At 39.3% G+C, this 14,556-nt stretch overlaps 2 non-coding genes across 2 annotated transcripts; one reads left to right on the top strand and one right to left on the bottom strand.

Moving 5' to 3' along the window:
- Positions 1–12,953: 12,953 nt before the first annotated feature.
- Positions 12,954–13,069, bottom strand: LOC128641549 (U5 spliceosomal RNA). The gene has a single exon (XR_008399563.1). It is a non-coding gene; the product is annotated as a U5 spliceosomal RNA (small nuclear RNA).
- Positions 13,070–13,393: 324 nt separating this feature from the next.
- Positions 13,394–13,509, top strand: LOC128641559 (U5 spliceosomal RNA). The gene has a single exon (XR_008399572.1). It is a non-coding gene; the product is annotated as a U5 spliceosomal RNA (small nuclear RNA).
- Positions 13,510–14,556: the final 1,047 nt, after the last annotated feature.

Raw genomic sequence — 14,556 nt, 5'->3', positions numbered from 1 at the left:
AACTTTAAACTAAATAGGATAATAACATGACTGTGCTGCACATGACAGATGCAACCTCCATTGTAAGTCCTGGGACAAGCATTCTAACTGGCTTTTTAAAGTCTCTACATTGGGGTGTGAATATTTAGGATGTAAAACCTATTGCATTTCACATAGTCAAGTGATATTTTCTAGTCAGCTTTGCACAGCAGCGCTGCGTTGATTTCATGTGCTGTAATATTTGAGTATCGTTTCCCTTTTATCACACGTTCCAGTAGGAGACACTGGAAATATTATTAGAAATGAATGAGTGCCCTCATGTTTTGGCAGTGTCCTCGGATCAGACAATTTTGGAATAAGGTTATTTTCTGGATAAACAGAATGTATCAAACAAATATTGATATAGATATGGAAGGAATTTTTTTTCTTGTTCGTTCTGATCCGGCGGCACTGCCAAATACCAAAACTCTAAATACCATCATCTTACTCGTTAGACAATTAATACTGAAAAATTGGAAAGCTAAAAAACATAATTTATGCTTACCTGATAAATTTATTTCTCTTGTAGTGTATCCAGTCCACGGATCATCCATTACTTATGGGATATTAACTCCTCCCCAACAGGAAGTGCAAGAGGATTCACCCAGCAGAGCTGCTATATAGCTCCTCCCCTAACTGCCATTACCAGTCATTCGACCGAAAACATGCAGAGAAAGGAAAACCATAGGGTACAGTGGTGACTGTAGTTTAATGGAAAAATTACCTGCCTTAAAGTGACAGGGCGGGCCGTGGACTGGATACACTACAAGAGAAATAAATTTATCAGGTAAGCATAAATTATGTTTTCTCTTGTTAAGTGTATCCAGTCCACGGATCATCCATTACTTATGGGATACCAATACCAAAGCTAAAGTACACGGATGACGGGAGGGACAGGCAGGCTCTTTATACGGAAGGAACCACTGCCTGAAGAACCTTTCTCCCAAAAACAGCCTCAGAAGAAGCAAAAGTGTCAAATTTGTAAAATTTGGAAAAAGTATGAAGAGAAGACCAAGTTGCAGCCTTGCAAATCTGTTCAACAGAAGCCTCATTCTTAAAGGCCCAAGTGGAAGCCACAGCTCTAGTAGAATGTGCTGTAATTCTTTCAGGAGGCTGCTGTCCAGCAGTCTCATAGGCTAACCGTATTATGCTACGAAGCCAAAAGGAGAGAGAGGTAGCCGAAGCTTTTTGACCTCTCCTCTGACCAGAATAAACGACAAACAGGGAAGACGTTTGTCGAAAATCCTTAGTTGCCTGTAGATAAAATTTCAGGGCACGGACTACATCTAGATTGTGTAGCAGACGTTCCTTTTTCGAAGAAGGATTAGGACACAAAGATGTAACCACAATCTCTTGATTGATATTCCTGTTAGTGACCACCTTAGGTAGGAACCCAGGTTTAGTACGCAGAACTACCTTGTCTGAATGAAAAATCAGATAAGGAGAATCACAATGTAAGGCAGATAACTCAGAGACTCTTCGAGCCGAGGAAATCGCCATTAAAAACAGAACTTTCCAAGATAACAACTTGATATCAATGGAATGAAGGGGTTCAAACGGAACCCCCTGTAAAACATTAAGAACTAAGTTCAAACTCCATGGTGGAGCAACAGTTTTAAACACAGGCTTGATCCTAGCTAAAGCCTGACAAAAAGCTTGAACGTCCGGAACTTCTGACAGACGTTTGTGTAAAAGAATGGACAGAGCTGAAATCTGTCCCTTTAAGGAACTAGCGGATAAACCCTTTTCTAAACCTTCTTGTAGAAAAGACAATATCCTCGGAATCCTAACCTTACTCCATGAGTAACTCTTGGATTCGCACCAATATAAGTATTTGCGCCATATCTTATGGTAAATCTTTCTGGTAACAGGCTTCCTAGCCTGTATTAAGGTATCAATAACTGACTCAGAAAAACCACGTTTTGATAAAATCAAGCGTTCAATTTCCAAGCAGTCAGCTTCAGAGAAATTAGATTTTGATGTTTGAAGGGACCCTGGATCAGAAGGTCCTGTTTCAGAGGTAGCGACCAAGGTGGACAGGATGACATGTCCACTAGATCTGCATACCAAGTCCTGCGTGGCCATGCAGGCGTTATTAGAATCACTGATGCTCTCTCCTGTTTGATTCTGGCAATCAATCGAGGAAGCATCGGGAAGGGTGGAAACACATAAGCCATCCCGAAGGTCCAAGGTGCTGTCAAAGCATCTATCAGAACCGCTCCCGGATCCCTGGATCTGGACCCGTAACGAGGAAGCTTGGCGTTCTGTCGAGACGCCATGAGATCTATCTCTGGTTTGCCCCAACGTCGAAGTATTTGGGCAAAGACCTCCGGATGAAGTTCCCACTCCCCCCGGATGAAAAGTCTGACGACTTAAGAAATCCGCCTCCCAGTTCTCCACTCCCGGGATGTGGATTGCTGACAGGTGGCAAGAGTGAGACTCTGCCCAGCGAATTATCTTTGATACTTCCATCATTGCTAGGGAGCTTCTTGTCCCTCCCTGATGGTTGATGTAAGCTACAGTCGTGATGTTGTCCGACTGAAACCTGATGAACCCCCGAGTTGTTAACTGGGGCCAAGCCAGAAGGGCATTGAGAACTGCTCTCAATTCCAGAATGTTTATTGGTAGGAGACTCTCCTCCTGATTCCATTGTCCCTGAGCCTTCAGAGAATTCCAGACAGCGCCCCAACCTAGTAGGCTGGCGTCTGTTGTTACAATTGTCCTGTCCGGCCTGCTGAATGGCATCCCCCTGGACAGATGTGGCCGAGAAAGCCACCATAGAAGAGAATTTCTGGTCTCTTGATCCAGATTCAGAGTAGGGGACAAGTCTGAGTAATCCCCATTCCACTGACTTAGCATGCACAATTGCAGCGGTCTGAGATGTAGACGTGCAAAGGGTACTATGTCCATTGCTGCTACCATTAAGCCGATCACCTCCATGCATTGAGCTACTGACGGGTGTTGAATGGAATGAAGGACACGGCATGCATTTTGAAGCTTTGTTAACCTGTCTTCTGTCAGGTAAATCTTCATTTCTACAGAATCTATAAGAGTCCCCAAGAAGGGAACTCTTGTGAGTGGAAAGAGAGAACTCTTCTTTTCGTTCACCTTCCATCCATGCGACCTTAGAAATGCCAGTACTAACTCTGTATGAGACTTGGCAGTTTGAAAGCTTGAAGCTTGTATCAGAATGTCGTCTAGGTACGGAGCTACCGCAATTCCTCGTGGTCTTAGTACCGCCAGAAGAGCACCCAGAACCTTTGTGAAGATTCTCGGAGCCGTAGCCAATCCGAATGGAAGAGCTACAAACTGGTAATGCCTGTCTAGAAAGGCAAACCTTAGATACCGGTAATGATCTTTGTGAATCGGTATGTGAAGGTAAGCATCCTTTAAATCCACTGTGGTCATGTACTGACCCTTTTGGATCATGGGTAAAATTGTCCGAATAGTTTCCATTTTGAACGATGGAACTCTTAGGAATTTGTTTAGGATCTTTAAATCCAAGATTGGCCTGAAAGTTCCCTCTTTTTTGGGAACCACAAACAGATTTGAGTAAAACCCTTGTCCTTGTTCCGACCGCGGAACCGGATGGATCACTCCCATTAATAAAAGATCTTGTACGCAGCGTAGAAACGCCTCTTTCTTTATTTGGTTTGTTGACAACCTTGACAGATGAAATCTCCCTCTTGGGGGAGAGAATTTGAAGTCTAGAAGGTATCCCTGAGATATGATCTCTAACGCCCAGGGATCCTGGACATCTCTTGCCCAAGCCTGGGCGAAGAGAGAAAGTCTGCCCCCCACTAGATCCGTTCCCGGATCGGGGGCCCTCGATTCATGCTGTCTTAGGGGCAGCAGCAGGTTTCCTGGCCTGCTTGCCCTTGTTCCAGGACTGGTTAGGTCTCCAGCCTTGTCTGTAGCGAGCAACAGCTCCTTCCTGTTTTGGTGCAGAGGAAGTTGATGCTGCTCCTGCTTTGAAATTACGAAAGGAACGAAAATTAGACTGTCTAGCCTTAAGTTTGGCTCTGTCTTGAGGCAGGGCATGGCCTTTACCTCCTGTAATGTCAGCGATAATTTCTTTCAACCCGGGCCCGAATAAGGTCTGCCCTTTGAAAGGTATATTAAGCAATTTAGATTTAGAAGTAACGTCAGCTGACCAGGATTTTAGCCACAGTGCTCTGCGTGCCTGAATGGCGAATCCGGAATTCTTAGCCGTAAGTTTAGTTAAATGTACTACGGCATCTGAAATAAATGAGTTAGCTAACTTAAGGGCTTTAAGCTTGTGTGTAATCTCATCTAATGGAGCTGATTCAAGTGTCTCTTCCAGAGACTCAAACCAAAATGCTGCTGCAGCCGTGACAGGCTCAATGCATGCAAGAGGTTGCAATATAAAACCTTGTTGAACAAACATTTTCTTAAGGTAACCCTCTAACTTTTTATCCATTGGATCTGAAAAGGCACAGCTATCCTCCACCGGGATAGTGGTACGCTTAGCTAAAGTAGAAACTGCTCCCTCCACCTTAGGGACCGTTTGCCATAAGTCCCGTGTGGTGGCGTCTATTGGAAACATCTTTCTAAATATCGGAGGGGGTGAGAACAGCACACCGGGTCTACCCCACTCCTTAGTAACAATTTCAGTAAGTCTCTTAGGTATAGGAAAAACGTCAGTACTCGCCGGTACCGCAAAATATTTATCCAACCTACACATTTTCTCTGGTATTGCAACTGTGTTACAATCATTCAGAGCTGCTAACACCTCCCCTAGTAATACACGGAGGTTTTCCAGCTTAAATTTAAAATTTGAAATATCTGAATCCAGTTTGTTTGGATCAGAACCGTCACCCGCAGAATGAAGCTCTCCGTCCTCATGTTCTGCAAATTGTGACGCAGTGTCTGACATGGCCCTAATATTATCAGCGCACTCTGTTCTCACCCCAGAGTGATCACGCTTACCTCTTAGTTCTGGTAATTTAGCCAAAACTTCAGTCATAACAGTAGCCATATCCTGTAATGTGATTTGTAATGGCCGCCCAGATGTACTCGGCGCTACAATATCACGCACCTCCCGAGCGGGAGATGCAGGTACTGACACGTGAGGCGAGTTAGTCGGCATAACTCTCCCCTCGTTGTTTGGTGAAATATGTTCAATTTGTACAGATTGACTTTTATTTAAAGTAGCATCAATACAGTTAGTACATAAATTTCTATTGGGCTCCACTTTGGCTTTAGCACATATAGCACAGATATCTTCCTCTGAATCAGACATGTTTAACACACTAGTAAATAAACTAGCAACTTGGAAATACTTTTCAAGTAATTTACTATAATATGAAAACGTACTGTGCCTATAAGAAGCACAGAAAAAGTTATGACAGTTGAAAATTAATAAACTGAAAAGTTATAGCATCAAATCTTTGTAAAAAACACAATTTTAGCAAAGGATTGCTCCCATTAGCAAAGGATAACTAACCCTGATAGCAGAAAAAAAAAATAATAAAAATACAGAAATAAACGTTTTTTTTTATCACAGTCATCTACAATCTCACAGCTCTGCTGTGAGTGATTACCTCCCTCAAAACAAGTTTTGAAGACCCCTGAGTTCTGTAGAGATGAACCGGATCATGCAGGGAAGACAATAAACTTCTGACTGAATTTTTTGATGCGTAGCAAAAGCACCAAAAAAGGTCCCTCCCCCTCACACATAACAGTGAGAGAGATCAGTAAACTGTCATAAATTAAATAAAACGACTGCCAAGTGGAAAAAAATAGTGCCCAAAACATTTTTTCACCCAGTACCTCAGAAAATTAAACGATTTTACATGCCAGCAAAAAATGTTTAACATTAATAAATTGAGTGTTATTAAAAAGCCTGTTGCTAGTCCCTGCAAATTAGGCTAAAGTTTTATGCATACAGTATAATTCCAGTGAAGTGCCATTCCCCAGAATACTGAAGTGTAAAATATACATACATGACAGCCTGATACCAGTTGCTGCTACTGCATTTAAGGCTGAGTTTACATTATATCGGTATGGCAGAATTTTCTCATCAATTCCATTGTCAGAAAATAATAAGCTGCTACATACCTCTTTGCAGATTAATCTGCCCGCTGTCCCCTGATCTGAAGTTTACCTCTCCTCAGATGGCCGAGAAACAGCAATATGATCTTAACTACTCCGGCTAAAATCATAGAAAAACTCAGGTAGATTCTTCTTCAAATTCTACCAGAGAAGGAATAACACACTCCAGTGCTATTATAAAATAACAAACTTTTGATTGAAGGTATGAAACTAAGTATAATCACCACAGTCCTCTCACACATCCTATCTATTCGTTGGGTGCAAGAGAATGACTGGTAATGGCAGTTAGGGGAGGAGCTATATAGCAGCTCTGCTGGGTGAATCCTCTTGCACTTCCTGTTGGGGAGGAGTTAATATCCCATAAGTAATGGATGATCCGTGGACTGGATACACTTAACAAGAGAAAAATGCCGGGCTTCTCAGTTTTTACTAAAGAAATCCAGGTGCAAATTGTTTTTTGAATCTTTCTATCTCAGGGAGGCAAATGAAAAAGAAATTAGAAAGTTTCTCCTGGGTTGGCTACCCATAATTAAGACATATCCAGAAGACGTGCAAAAAATAATACTGTATCCATTTTTAAGTTTGCAAGCTTTTTCTGAATTAGCACTATTAGGGGATTTTCCGGTAGAATGGGTTAGGAATTACAGGTAGCTATAGTAGAGGTGATTGAAACAACCCGCCAGGATAATAGCAGTTAAGTCTGGGTTGAGGGGATTCCTAGTAGGGTATAGCTGCGAGCGAGAGTGTCAATATTATTAGAGTAAGGGGGAAAGGTTGTGTTTCTTTTTTTTTTTTTAATTTGTAGATTTGCGGTTTTGTGTTATGTTATGTGTTAGGTTATGGTCGGATGATTATTTTGTTGTGTTAATAAAATGAGCTGCCAGGGCTAAGGAGGGGACAATTTTTAGGATAATATCCGCATGTTAAAAAAGATGGATCAACGTTGTGTTTTCAATTTATACTATCATTATTTTTTCATGTACATAAAATTGTCTCAAATCTATTCTTTGCATGACATGAAAATGATTACACCCTGCGAGGTGTTGTTCCTTAGTTTTGTTTTTCTTTTTTTTGCACCAAGTCGAGAGCCCTCCTCTCGGCAGCTCCAAATAAATAAATATTTAAAAAAAAAAAGAAATGAATGAGTGCCCTTGCAGAAACTTACAAGCCTGAGAGTGAGAACTGAAGACATTTACGTTTATTGAGGTTATATTACAATTATGAATCTGTAAATAAGGAAACAAGCTTTGTACGTGCCTATCTATCTCAAAGCGAAAGCTTTGGGTGCTGCTGAGAAATTACTCTGAAACATAGCGCGGCGAGTTGGTCTAGTCTGCAGGTCTGAATGTGACGTCACTCGCAGAGAAACTATAACCTTTTTCAGTGACAACATGTGCAACCATAACTGTTTAACGATCAACTTACAATTTAAAGGGAGTCGGGACAGTGTCATTTGGATGCTCCTTAACAATGTTGAATACAATGTGTAAGGCAATACTCTTTTAGCTTTATTTTTACATACAAGATTGCTGGTTTTGTTGTTTGGAATCACAACCCATTAAATTGGATTGAGCTTGCAGGGAAATTGGTGCACCTTACCTTACAACTTTCAACACACACAAATACTGTATTACCTTATCTTTGTATAACAAATCACAGTACTTAGTGGAAACAAATACCAGAATTTTTAAAAATATTTGGTGTTTATTTTAACCTTTTAGCTCCGTTATGACGTTCTATTCTGTCCAAACCGCGCAATGGGCTTCAGCGCCGTTAGGACGAAATAGAACTGTTTGGCTGTCCTGAAGACAACAGCGCTTCCAAGACGGTATCATGGTCAGGAGGGTGTGCCTAGGGTCATATGGACGCCACCCTTACTTGACCCCGTCATTGAAATCTCGTGATCGCATGCACGATTGTGGGATTTCAATTTGTTTACATCAAAACGTTGTTCTGATGCAGACAAATTAACCATGTCATCAAAGGGTTAAACAATAGAATTAATATATACAAATTCTTTATCACTAAAACCACACACAGAACCTCCTTAACTTGCCGCAGTTTGATACTTAGACAGAGCAATTGAAAATTAACAACTAAGTACTTTTTCTTTACTACCCTCACAAGGGGTGGGATTTCTTAACCTGATTATGCTTACATAGCTTCCCATATAAGGAAGCCAAAATTATTCATTCATGATTTCAATAGAGCTTTGACTTTTAAGCAACTTTCTAATTTACGTTTATTAACTAATTTATTTAATTATCTTGGCATTGTTTTGTTGAAGTAATATCAATACACTTCAGATGAGCCAATTATGAGAGACTTGTGCAGTCACTAACAGTTAGCTCCAGATAGTGCTCTATTGGCTACCTAAATATGCTTCACCACACTAAGAAAGCAGTTATTGATAAAGAATGTAAGCGCTTCGGAAATGTGTTAATAATCTGTCCACCTTATTTGTGATAGAAAATTTCAAAACAATAAGTTTGTATAAAGTAATTAATTATTTATTTTACAGTTTCACATGTACATCTGTATACATAGTGATTAAGTCTTTTCTTTACATTGTTATCAGCCTGCTTGCCTAATAGCAGACTTACAAAAATTTAAAAATTTCGGCAAGAGTCCACAAGCCATATTTCTGGAGATGCTTATCACAGGGCTCTACCCTACCTGTATACTGGGGCATTTTGAATGAGAGTGAGAATTAAGAAAATTCCTATTGAGTATTTTTCATCTCTAAACAATATGAACAGAAAATTAGTGCGTGCAAAATGTAAACATGTATAAATGTTAAAAAATATATAGTGTACAAATAAGCTGTTTTTCGTAAAAATGAACATCGCAATGCATTATGGTTATGCAAAATAACATGCAACCAGTTGTATGGAAGCCAAGTGTAGTTGCAATTCAGTGCTGTGAGATGCGCTGTTATTCTATGTAATTTACATGAGCGTTGTACTTTGTTGCAGTGAAAATGTTCTCTAGTTATGTGCCAGTAACTTGTGCATACGCATTATATCGATCTATTACTACTAAGTAGAAGCCTCAGACTGTTTACTTAATATGAGAGAATAATTATTTCCTAGTAAAGTTTGATGTAAATAAATCTACACTACCAGTTAGTTCAGTACTGAAGTTCAGTGATTTTATAAGGGTTAAATTATCATATAAATATACATAAGGAAAGTCCATGTGAAAGGGACATTGTTCACTAGATTGTTCTCTGCATAACGTTTATTAGGTAATCTATTTATATAGCCCATCTGTGAGTGAATTATAAAACAATGTAATGTAATAGTTTTGCTTTAAATGTTGTTTAAATAACATTGTGCTGATTTCAGATTCCTATCAAACCCCCCAAATTTCAGAAGTCTACAGACTAATGTGTGTGTAATGGGTCTTTTAATATACAGGGCTTGGGGGATTGTCTGCTCTTTCTGCTTTCTAAGCCTCTTTCAGTGAGTGTCCCAGCCTAATCTCATCAATAGTGCCCAACTAGTAGTTTTTTCTTTATAGTGTCTATTACACACAGTTATATACAAATTAATGTTTACTGTCCCTTTAAACCATTTTCTTGCATATAACTTTGCATTAAACATCCACAAAGTGATTGTTAACCCCTTAATGACCGAGGACGTGCAGGGTACGTCCTCAAAAAAAAGGCAGTTAATGCCTGAGGACGTACCCTGCACGTCCTCGGTGTGGAAAGCAGCTGGAAGCGATCCTGCTCGCTTCCAGCTGCTTTCCGGTTATTGCAGTGATGCCTCGATATGGAGGCATCCTGCAATAACCATACATGGCCATCCGATGCAGAGAGAGCCACTCTGTGGCCCTCTCTGCACCGGACATCGATGGCCGGTATCGTTGGTGGGTGGGAGCCGAATTGGGAGGCGGGTGGGCGGCCATCGGTGTTGCGCGTGACGTCACGGGGGGCGGGATCGGGATCGGGACCGTCAGGGGCGCGCACGGGGCGCGCGCGCGTGCACGGGGGGTGGCGGGCGGGCGCGTGCACGGGGCAGGAGCGGGTGGGAACCGCTACACTACAGAAAAGTTAAAAAGTAAAAGTAAAAAAAAAATTTAATAAACTTTATTTTAAAAACCATCTAAGGGATCTGGAAGGGGGTGGGGGTTGGTCCTTGGGGGGGGGGGGGGAAAGCTACACTACAGAAAAGGGACATATTTTATTTAAAAAAAAGCTTTTTTTTCACTAAACTGGGTATTGGCAGACAGCTGCCAGTACCCAAGATGGCGCACATTAAGTCAGAGGGGGAGGGTTAGAGAGCTGTTTAGTGGGGGATCAGTGAGGTTGGGGGCTAAGGGGGATCCCTACACAGAAGCATATGTAAATATGCTAACAAAAAATGCACAAAAAAGCCCAAATATACCTTTTATTTTAGTACTGGCAGAGTTTCTGCCAGTACTTAAGATGGCGGGGACATTTGTGGGGTAGGGGAGGGAAGAGAGATGTTTGGGAGGGATCAGGGGGTCTGATGTTTCAGGTGGGAGGCTGATCTTTACACTAAAGCTAAAATTAACCCTGCAAGCTCCCTACAAGCTACCTAATTGACCCCTTCACTGCTAGCCATAATACACGTGTGATGCGCAGCGCCATTTAGCAGCATTCTAATTACCAAAAAGCAACTCCAAAGTCATATATGTCTGCTATTTCTGAACAAAGGGGATCCCAGAGAAGCATTTACAACCATTTGTGCCATAATTGCACAAGCTGTTTGTAAATTATTTCAGTGAGAAACCTAAAATTATGAAAAATTTTACGTTTTTTTTAATTTGATCGCATTTGGCGGTGAAATGGTGGCATGAAATATACCAAAATGGGCCTAGATCAATACTTGGGGTTGTCTACTACACTACACTAAAGCTAAAATTACCCCAAAAAGCTCCTTACATGCTCCCTAATTAACCCCTTCACTGCTGGGCATAATACACGTGTGGTGCGCAGTGGCATTTAGCGGCCTTCTAATTACCAAAAAGCAATGCCAAAGCCATATATGTCTGCTATTTCTGAACAAAGGGGATCCCAGAGAAGAATTTACAACCATTTATGCCATAATTGCACAAGCAGTATGTAAATAATTTCAGTGAGAAACTGAAAGTTTGTGAAAAAATTTGTGAAAAAGTGAACAATTTTTTGTATTTGATCGCATTTGGCGGTGAAATGGTGGCATGAAATATACCAAAATGGGCCTAGATCAATAATTTGGGATGTTTACTAAAAAAAAATATATACATGTCAATAGATATTCAGGGATTCCTGAACGATATTAGTGTTCTAATGTAACTAGCGTTAATTTTGAAAAAAAATGGTTTGAAAATAGCAAAGTGCTACTTGTATTTATGGCCCTATAACTTACAAAAAAAGCAAAGAACGTGTAAACATTGGGTATTTCTAAACTCAGGACAAAATTTAGAAACAATTTAGCATGGGTGTTTTTTGGTGGTTGTAGATATGTAACAGATTTTGGGGTTCAAAGTTAGAAAAAGTGTGTTTTTTTCCATTTTCCCTCATATTTTATAATTTTTTTTATAGTAAATGATAAGATATGATGAAAATAATGGTATTTTTAGAAAGTCCATTTAATGGCGAGAAAAACGGTATATAATATGTGTGGGTACAGTAAATGAGTAAGAGGAAAATTTCAGCTAAACACAAACACCGCAGAAATGTAAAAATAGCCTTGGTCCCAAACGGACAGAAAATGGAAAGTGCTCTGGTCACTAAGGGGTTAAATGGACACTAAAATTACTTCCCCTCAATGTGCGTCCAATGACTATACCTGCTGCAAAGTATAAAATGTATGGGAAATTGTTCCTTTAGGGTTTTTCTATATACAAAATTGCAGCTTTTGGCCTTTGATACCACACACCCCATTAACTTGCAGGCAGAACAGATTTAATTATCTTATCACTCTATATAATCATAAATATGTGTGTATCATATAACAAATGGATATTGTAGCACTTATCTCTAACACCCTCACCACACTAGGAGTGTGATTTCTTCTGATGGATATTTACTATATTTAGGTAGCTTTTCCGTACTCATTACTGCAGTACTACAGTTTTCAGTTAGGTGGTGCATTCAAAAGCAAAGGCTATTTCAAATGACGATATAAAAGTCAATCTCTCCTAATTTATCAATACCAGAGATTTTATGGTGATTTACACTTCCATTTAATGATGTTTAACATTCTAGGAAAAGTTTTCTTTAAGAAACTTTACATCTATTTTTAACTTGCTTAGCAGCCTGCTTTCTTTCACAGGCTTCCAAAAATTGGAAAGTTTCTACCATACTCCAAGAGGCACGAAGATTTCTAACTACAACCTCGTAAAGCTACTGATCTAGATGTAAACAGTTGTTAGTGCACTGAGGGTGATTTTTGCAGATTGTATTTTTTTCAGGGTTATCTATTAAACTGGATGGATGATTGAGTAATAACGTTGCTTACAAAATAACTCATGGATATAATATTAGCAAGAAAGAATTCTGACTAAATTCATTTTCACAAAGCATCATGGGTATGCAAATAATGAACACTGCAGCGCAGTTGCATATTAGTAGATACCACATAGGATCATTTTTGATTGGCTGTAATGCCCCATGGCTGCTTCCTGTTCTCTGCTTAAACATTTAGTTATAACATTCTATTTTAAGAAACTTGTTCCATTTAAACATATGCTTCGCTTTCCCACCTGCATAAAAATTGTGCAAAGGCGGGTTATCATACACGTAAGCTCGATGTAATTAATCCTGCAATTTAAATAGACTGCATTTAAGAATTTAACTGCAGTATTTATTAATACATCTAAGAGCTCTGTTATTGACAAATAAATGTAGCTCTGCATGTGGCAGAGCCTCAAAAAATTCATGATAACTCATGATTGTTCCTCTCCACGGAAATCTTTAGTAAAAGGCGAAAGATTTATTCGATCTGAAGAGAAACCAGAGTATACCTATAAAACAAATTTCTATAATCCACATAACAATCGATGTCTACTGAACATAAAGAGAAAAATAAATATTTAACGTATCTTATACATACATAGTGTAATATAACAACGTGACATAATAAGAATCTAGGACAGCAATATTATATTAGTAACCTAAAGGATATGTAAGATAACATTTAGTTAGTTCAGAAAACTATGCGTAGAGCCTTATGGGTATGCAAATGAGAACAAATAATAAGCTTGTGCCAAGGTCTTTAGAAAAATGGAGAACATGATAAAGAACCGCAACAAACAAGAGGAACATGCTTTTTATAAATATATTCATAAACTCTGGTTTCTCTTCAGATTGAATAAATCTTTCGCCTATTACTAAAGATTTCCGTGGAGAGGAACAACCATGAGTTTTAATATTTTTTTTGAGGTTCTGCTACATGCAGAGCTACTAATTCATGCTAACAATAGACAAACTTTACGTCATGAACATTACCATGTAGTGATTAATGAATCTTACATAAATAATAAAGTTTTAATCGGAGATTTTACAACTCAAAGCATCTATATAATGTCTTTAGCTATTGAAGTACAGCCAGGCCATGAGCGCGTAATTATATGCATACCCAGACACCAATGCGAAGCGTTCTCTAGTTGTAGACTCCATGATATGTACCTGACTGCCATTGTGTTTCTGTCCTCACAAACTAACCAACCTGTGTGATGTTCATCTGAACAGTTTCCTAGCTATACCTGCGCCTTTTAAAAATAAAATAAAAATAAATTCGTTTTATATAAATATTAGGTTTATAATTCTGGATGAGTCTGTCTTTATATTGTAGTTAAAATATTTAGAACATTTCTGGTGTTGGTTAAGTGCGCATGTCTGAATATGACGTCACTCATGACAGAAGCCTTAACAAAAAGTACTACCGTCGCCTACAGGAGAACCTATAGAAGAGTATTTGGAAGCCAGTGATACAAAGGGGGTTGGTGTGTTTGAATAAGGACAAAAAGAAAAATATGAGTTTGTTAGTAGCAACTGTTCGTTATAGGGGAGTGCAACCTATTATTACTGGTTATGTACTGCGTAAACAAATCAATGGATGGAAACCATTGCAGAAATATCTTCGCACTTCAAATCCTAAATTTACTTTTATAAACAGCGTTGTAATTGTAAATTAATACGTGTTAACACGTTCATGGTTTATTGTTGATTTTAAATGAATAACAGTTTGCTCAGGTTTCTTTGTTATTTGTTTTTAGCAGCAGAGTCTATGATTATATATTTTAATACATTTCATTTTCTGGAGGTTGTTTGTGTCGCAAGGACAAGACAGTTATAAATTCGAAAAAACATCAGAGCTCTATATTGTGACGCTTCGTGTCCAGCATGACGACCCGACACCCTTATTTACATATGATGATTCTAACGTATCAATTTCAGTAAAAAAACAAGCGTCTTCAGTCCTCACCCTCAGCTTTTTAGATGCTGCA

This window comes from Bombina bombina, chromosome 10 (assembly GCF_027579735.1).
Source record: "Bombina bombina isolate aBomBom1 chromosome 10, aBomBom1.pri, whole genome shotgun sequence".
NCBI classification, from domain to species: Eukaryota; Metazoa; Chordata; class Amphibia; order Anura; family Bombinatoridae; genus Bombina; species Bombina bombina.
This window is presented reverse-complemented; position numbering and strand designations above follow the sequence as displayed.